Below are 8,275 nucleotides of genomic sequence, written 5' to 3' on the forward strand. Positions count from 1 at the left end.
GTCGTTTGTGGTTAAGAACAAATAAAAAAGTTGCCCAGGTGGTGAGTGCGCGAAACACGTGAAACAAAAAATATAGCATTGTAAAAGAGTATAACTGAAAAATAATAATCAAAATGGAATAATAAAATAAAATAATAATAATGAAGTAATAAGAAAGTCAGTACCATTATAACAGCGTCACTGGTTAGGACACCGAAATCTACCAAAATGTGGGCTATGTTGAAAAAAAAGTCTTCTGATAACGATATCTGTCTGTTTCTAACATTCTAAACAATATTTACTGATTATATATGATCCAAGAAAAGAGAAATTATAGTTATATTATATTATTATTATTATATATTATATAATTAATAATAATAATAATAATAATAATAATAATAATTTTTACAAATTAAATAGTAAAAAAAAATAATAATAATAATAAAATAATAATAAAATATACAGAGTTGAATATGTAAAACAAGTGGCACTTATACTGTGTGCCTTGATTTTAATGTCGAAGTTAACATCATCAAATGACGTAAATATCCACATTTTACATCCTTTATTTTGATCGCGCAGACTGGTTTGGTGGGACAACGTGGTGATAAATATCACTGTTGATCACTTGATTGATTAGGCTACGTTGCTTAAAGGTCATGCGGGCCCTGGTAATTTCCTTGCGCCGGAGGCTCCCTTTTCGCTTTTAGTCTCCACAGCCCCTTGTTCAGATCGTGTTATTTTTTAACCCCTCCACAGCTGAACCCGCCGTTGCATTACAGTAAACCTCCCAAACGCTTTCTGTTTCAGGCAAGTTTTCTTCGTTTTACACAATTTGAAATTTAACTTTTTTACATGCGGACTTAACGTTAAGTGCAGATGTGAGGCTGCCTTAGTGCTTGGAATTGGTGTCTGGAGCCCAATTAATGTCTAATAATTACAGCCCACGGGGCTCTCTTTGCACTACTATCGGGAGCAGCGTGTCGTGATAAAATATGTAGTGGGGAAAATGCTCCGAAAGGGGAGAAGAAGACTGAAGAAGAGAAGAGTGAGTTATTGCGGTGAATGAAAACTGTTTCCATTTAGGATAATTGAGCGCCCTGCCTGAAGCTCTCTCTCTCTCTCTCCCTCTCAGTCGGTGTGCGGTGTGTTTTGTGCACGCCCGACGCGCCACCTTCACGGTGTATAGGCGCAACCCACTTAATAGCACCATTTATGTCATTATATAGTAAAGGCAGGGTGAGGTACAACCACAATAAAGTATCAGCATTAACCTCTCAACTCTGCCCTTTAAGTGAACACGGAGCTACATAAATAAAATCAAATAAAAATATAGAATATGTTAATAGAGGCGTGCACAGTATGTCTGTTGGCGTTGCCAGTTGAGTATAACCGGTGTGTATTTTTACAGTGAGATTCGGTGTTTGTTTGTTTTTTTGCCCCATCAAAAGGGTCCGAAATCAAATCCTTCAGAAGATAAATGTGATCTGCAGAAGCTGAAAGTGTGTACAGAGGTTTTCATCCGCATTATAATCGGAACACACTACATTGTCTAAATTTGACCAGTCTGTTATTTCATTCATTCATTCATCCATTCACTCTTTTCTTTTTCGCCAGAAGATATGATGTCACGATGTCACAAGTTCAGCCAGTTTCTGCGCACTTTGGAATCGATAGCTCAAATTAAAACAGCCATTAATGTGCTCATCTGCAAGAGGAGCCATATCTCCTGTGGGTCTAATTAATTGCCAATTACTTTAATTATAATAGGCTCCCACTGCACAGGGATAAACAAGATAAGATATCAGTTCTTGATGTGTGGGTCCGATTTTACTCATTTTATTTGTTGTTACCAAATAAAATGAATTATACCGAGGATCTGCTTTCCTGTGTGTGGTTGGTTTCTGCTGATGACTCTGTTTCAAAATGTTACTCTGTAATGCAATATATGAGATGAAGTGAGTATATTAAGTTGCTTTTTGCCTGGACGGCAATCATAAAAAAATGTGGCCCTTAAAATCCACAGGAGAAAAAGGGGACGTCTGTTCCACCTACAGAGGTGGGGGGGTGGAGAAAAGGCTTTTCTTTCTTGACAGAAACCCTCTCCTTCGCAGTTAAATCAAGTAAAAACATCCTTTTGGAACATTCAGCAATTACCACGAGATGAAATTCAACAGAAACTACTCAAAAGAGCATTAATACTAAGCTCTTAACGTATTAGTAATTGTCAGCGGAGTGACACAAAGAATTATAAAAAAGGAGGAAGAAGAAGGAGGAAAAGAAAACGTGGTCACTCTTATATTAAAGCTGTCAGTCGGGTGCCCAAGCGGGTGAGGGAGGGGGAACTTTTTAATTCATTTTCCAGTGCTCGGGATAATGTTCAAAAACACAATTAAAATATATAAAATCTTTAATGACCACACTCAGCATCGGCAATTCAAGTGAGCATTGATTAATGTGAGGTCATTTAAAGAGAAAAGGTGCGCTGTAAGGATTGAGAGTAAGGATCGTTATAATTAATGCCCTCGGCACTCCATAGATCCGGGGTGCTGACTGCACTGCAAAAAATAGCTATCCATCTTTTTTTAAAGAAAAAAAAAGCGTGCAGGGCTCAATCTGAAAAACCTTTTTTAATGTCTTTAAAAAGTACATAAAATCTATTGCATGAGGCAGAGTAACTAAAGTGAACTTGTTGGGAAAGTTTTCAGTCTAACTTTGTAGTGAATCGCCGCTTTATTTTTTAATCCACCAATTTAGGTCTTTGTAAGGAGGGGTTCTGTTTTGTTTTGGGGTTGTTGTTTTTTTTTATCAAAATACATAGGAGCGCAAGTCTTCCATCTAATGAATAGACTTCAATTTAAAAGTTTTGTAAAGTTTTGGGGTTTTAAAAAAAGAAGAAAGAAATAACACACACAAATGTGAAACATCAACTCTTGACATTTTTTGCAGTGTGCCCCGCTTTCTCACTCTGTGGTCGTTTGAAAAACTGACACGAAATGAGATGTCCGCGATTCACTCATCTTGACCAGATCAGGTTAATATCAAAGTGATAAATCGTCCCAAACTTTTTCTGGCACTTGCTGCCGGCAGATTTCTGGCTGTGCGCATGTGCGAAGGTGTCCAGACTGACAATGCTGGAGAGATAGCGCGTTTGGATTGAGAAACCCAGAGAAAAAGGACAGAGAAAAAACAAAAAGGAGGAAAAAAAGATTGACGAAAAAATCCAAACAAACCCACGCCGAGAGACTGGCACCATGAGGTCCAAAGGCAGGGCACGGAAACTGGCCACGAGTAGGTGCAACATCCCTTTCTTTTTTCTCTTGAAACATGCCATCTTATATACCTATAGACTGTCGCTGTTATCACTGCTTCTATTAATAGTTTCTGTTACGATTTCGTTTCCACGAGGAGACCCGAACCCTCACTTTCACCCGCTTAAAAAGAAGAAAAAAGAGCAAACCGTGATGTTGTCGCGAAGAAAATAATTAAAGTCGAGCAGAAGTAGAGCGTAAACTTTACAGTTGAGGGTGCGATGGAGGAACTTTGTGCAAGGCGTCCGCTCCAGTATTGGAATTGCTCGTTGCATGTAGTGGGCGCTGTAGTGTAACGTGGTGTATTGCGAGTTAAAAAATCCCATGTCCAGTGCATCGGCAGTTGTGTTGCACTCGCTGCACGCTGCTGCTGTGGGCTGCGGGTCACTTCACTTTCCCGGGAGAAACTTGGAAAAACAAGTAAAGCGAAAGTGGAGCGAAACGAGGAGAAAACGGCGATTTAGAGACGCTAAAATGATTCGGGGAGTTTCCTTTCTTTCTTTCTTTCTTTCTTACTTTTTTTTTAAGTCTTGTTAGTGTGTTTGAGTCTCGCAGTTAATTCCGGAGGTCTTATTAATATATAATTTGTAGCATTTGCTAAATTCTGTGTCACCTGTGAATAAAAGACATTGAGACGTGTATATTTTATATTACTTTTAACGCTACAGTGTTACACTTTACGGACTTTAAAGTTTAGATTCATCACTACAGGATGCAGGCTTCTTACTAGTGCAAAATCCATTCAGGATAAAATGATAACTTGAAATATCCACTGATGTTTGATTAAATTAAATGCTACCGTCTTCGTTTATTTGCTTGCTTGAACCTAATTAACTTCATGGAATGAGATGATCATGCTACAATAATTTTCAAAATGTATCTATTTAAATCAAATGCGGTTCGCTCTCTTTTTAGTTGTGACGCTGTTTTTTTGTTTTGTTTTATGTCTCAATGTAAGATGCGTTTGTGCCTTCAGCTTGAATTGTAATGCAAACTCTGGCAAGTCACATCCAAGAAGGCTACAGTGCAATGACCGAGGCCTGCAAGATTTCAGGTGTTTACAGAAATGTTCATATTGAGGAGGTTTACTGCGTTTAAAGATCTGCGCGTATGTCGTTGGAGTTCAGCTACTTGCACGGAATAAAACGGTGTAATTGTAATTTGTGAAACGCCCCGGGCAGCTGGTCATTAACGAGCAGGCTCCACAGAAGTTTTTTTTTTTTTTAAGACTGCACGTGGTCAGGTGAAACCGAGTTCTAATGTAATTATTTATTACATTAGAAATGCAGCATAATGCTGACAGTCTGATGAAGCTTAATTGACGTATTCTAAATATATAAACTGCTTCACTGACCTTCTGGAGCTTCAGAAAATCCTGTGACTCCTGTGAAGATGGTGCACAGGTTATGTAAACACACAGAACGTCATCGTGCACAGTACAAAAACAGACCTGTGAGTTTTTTATTGTTATTATTTATGATTTTGTTTAGAAATGCAGAAAACGAGCAGCTGCGCGGAACAACTGCACCAACTTTCTTTGCACACAATTAAAGCTACAATGAAGTTAGAAGGTCAAATTCTTCGTGTGATTATTATTTTCGAGGTAATTTCTAACTGTTAAGTAAGAATGGGGAAATGTTTTGGCCCCCGGAGCAGCGGGCCCGCTCTGGCCAACAGCCAGGTCTGCACAGTGTCAACAGTGAATATTTAAATTCCCAGACCCCTCATAAGGGCTCTGCTGGTAAATGCGTTCAGTGTGTGCCTCCCTCCTTGCAAAACAGTCGTGCATTTCTTTTTTTTATTTAAGTGCCTGTAATACAGGAGGTGATGGAGAGGTGGTAAACGTGAGAGTGATTGATGGAGGCTGACTGATTAGTCCGCACGTCCAGATGTAATGCGGTGCGCCACAAAAAAACTCCCCAACCACGCTAAGCCAAGGCGTGCAGGCCGCACCCCGCGGTGAAATGTTAGCCACAGAAAGATGGACGGGGCTTTGGTGATCCAAACTAGCTCGGTGTAGGCCTAATTAAAGGTTCACTTAGCATTTTTGAGTCTCGATAAATACCGTTTCGTTATAATGCGTTCGGAGTGCATTACAGTAGCGATTAATCTACCAAGACCAGCCTAGAGTAACCATAGCACGCATCTGAATTCAAGCAAACTAGACAATTAAGTGAATAAAAATATTTGGAAGTTTAACAAGTGCCAGCAGAGCAATCAAATACAACGTGTCTCCCAAGGCAGGCACTATTTGGTAAGCCTAATCATTTTCACTTTTACCACAATATTCCGTCAGTCATCACTCAGTCTCCAGAAATGTGGACCCATAACGCATTTTACTGAGTTCTGATTCGTCTCCCGGTGTGTTGTAATTATTAACTTTATTTTCTATTGTATTTTTTTGTGGGTGCGGGGAGGTGGGGGGTAGAGGGGAATTAGAAATCAATGTTCCATTCAATCTATTGAGCTTTAGTAGGAGTATATGTAGCGTACTGGGGGAGTGCAGACACTAATTTTACGGTGGTAAAGAACCCCGGGCCGCCCGCGTGCCCTATTTACAAGCCCCCTGTCGGCTACGACTTGCAAGAAGGATGCTTGTCCTAGTTCATTCCTCTCCCCACATGGCCCATAGGCCCGATGCATCTCGTGATGCAAACATATTCAGCGAGAGCCCTCACTAGTTGTAAATACAACCCGTGAATATAGAGTGAGCTCAGATATAAAATTCAGAAGGGAGCGGTTGCAGCTAGGACAATGTATAAGAATTAGAAGTGATCCCGCATAAACCCCGGTCCCGGAGTGTAATCAGTGCGGTGCTCTGCCTCCGCCCGCTGTGTGTACTGTGCGCGTAATATGTCTCTTGGCATACTATACAAATGTACCCAATATCGCCTCACCACCAGTCCTAGTAATGGCCTGTCAAAATCATTCGGCTCCTAGCAGAAGATACCCCCTCTGTTATACACTAACCCTCAGTTTAACACCATGTTAAGCTACAAATGAACTTTTATTTCTGAAAGCATATCGCAAACCATATAACCAATCAAAGAAATCAACTACGATGCTCAAGAGAAATCCCAAAGAACTGATCAAGGTAAAACACAGCAGAAAGAAAACACCACCTGACTTACTATCACTTCAGAACAAAGACAATATCATTCAATATCAATCCATTTTATCATTTTTCATAATCGGTAATATCTGTATACTATGTACTTAATAATTATGAAGTAATATATAGTAAATACAATAGTATATATTAATAATAGAAGTGCATATCTAAATTATATAGCAAAAGATTTAAGAGCAGAGCACTGGAAAGATAACTCATTGCATCTGTAACAAGGGAAAACAAGGATTGGCTCACATTGTTGGCAATGTAACATCTTTTAAAACACTTTTGTTGCAGGATGTATCTGAAGGCCTGCATGTATGATTCAGAAATGTCTGACACACTGCTGGTGTTTCTGAGTTTATGTAATGGCTTTAGATGAATGTTTGTGTGGCACATATGAGAAATGCTTGTTTGAATGAGTCTAAAATGTTTCTGTTAATACATTTAAGGCTACATTCTAATTTATGTGCAACCCTTACAAAAAAGAAAGAAAAAATCCTTGAACAACTACAATATCGTCAGAAAACTGCTGTCAAACCAAGTGTGAAATGTATCCCAGTCCCATAAGTCGAAACACACACTCGTATGTACACAAGCAGCTTGTTTGGGGTGTATCGGTGGAGTTTTGCGGTATTTGCATGTCTGTCTGTGTATTTGTTGGTGGAATATGGGCTGTGGGAGGCAGTTTGACTCTGACCAGGACCTTCTCATCTATCAACGTCCCCATCTGTCTTACATGTCTCCCCCCCCTACCCTTACGACGGGCAAAGCCCTCACCCGCCCACCCTCACCCCTCTTCAGAAAATGGCTTCTTTGGAAGGTCTCTGATGTTAATGAGTCGTCCAGGACTTAGTCTCGCAGCTGTAAACAGAGAGCTGACGAGGTTAGTGGTTTGTTTATACACTGTTGTCACCCACTTGAAGGATGGCCTCTGTCCCAAGCAAGTAGGGAGCTTCCAGGCCTCATCATGAGTCCCCTCTCAGGCCCTGACACAGTGGCCCTGCCCCAGGGGGTTTCACTCCCACTTCTCCAACTGTAGTCCCTGCTTTCTTACATCTCAGACTATCGTGAATAAATGGAATGTGCATCAAAGCCCTGTACCCGGGAGGGGGCTGATATTCACAGGGCGGGTGCGGGCAAGATTTGTGAGTGGGGATTGGGTTCGCGAGGTGGAGAAGAGAGGGAGTGTGTGTGGGGTGTGTTTTGTGCAGATGTGTGTGTTATTGCTCTGTGTGTGTAGTGTGCGTAGCATTCGAACACCCCAGACAGCGGCCAACGGTGTGGAACACCAATGGGTAAACAAAATCAGTTATGAAAAGGAATTTGCTGGACGAACAGGGTGTACCTAGCACACCCACGTTTCTCAATGCCGCGAACCAATCTATGATTTACCCAATTCAGGCAAACTGTTAATCCCAGATGTTTGCATAACAATGGAAGTTCAGGCCTATTTACCACCTTCGTACAACATAAAAAAATACGCAAGCTTCTGCCTTTCTCTTTCATGATGACCCCCAAAACATCTAGTAGAGATAATAGGAGAAGCCACTACCAAAAACTCCAGTTCGGTCTCAAGTCTAGGTCTGCCCCGTACGGCCAAGACTTGAAAGGGCATTACCAACAAGCCCAGTCCCGACTAAGCAGATTTTATCAGATGGTTGGTGGAAGTGTTGTGCGTTGGAACATGAAACAGGGGAGCCGGCTATTTGGTCGAGGGGCCTGCCAATGAATGGCATTTATGTTTATGCAGCCCAGAGACAGCCTGAATGTGCTGTTAAGCAATATTTGGACGTGGTAATGCGGGCCAAAACAAAAGTAACCCTAAAATGCAGGACTGCAGTAACAGCATGTGGAGAGGTCGGCAGCA

Source organism: Haplochromis burtoni, unplaced genomic scaffold, assembly GCF_018398535.1.
Source record: "Haplochromis burtoni strain Fernald_Lab_line unplaced genomic scaffold, NCSU_Asbu1 Contig_406, whole genome shotgun sequence".
Classification (NCBI taxonomy): Eukaryota; Metazoa; Chordata; class Actinopteri; order Cichliformes; family Cichlidae; genus Haplochromis; species Haplochromis burtoni.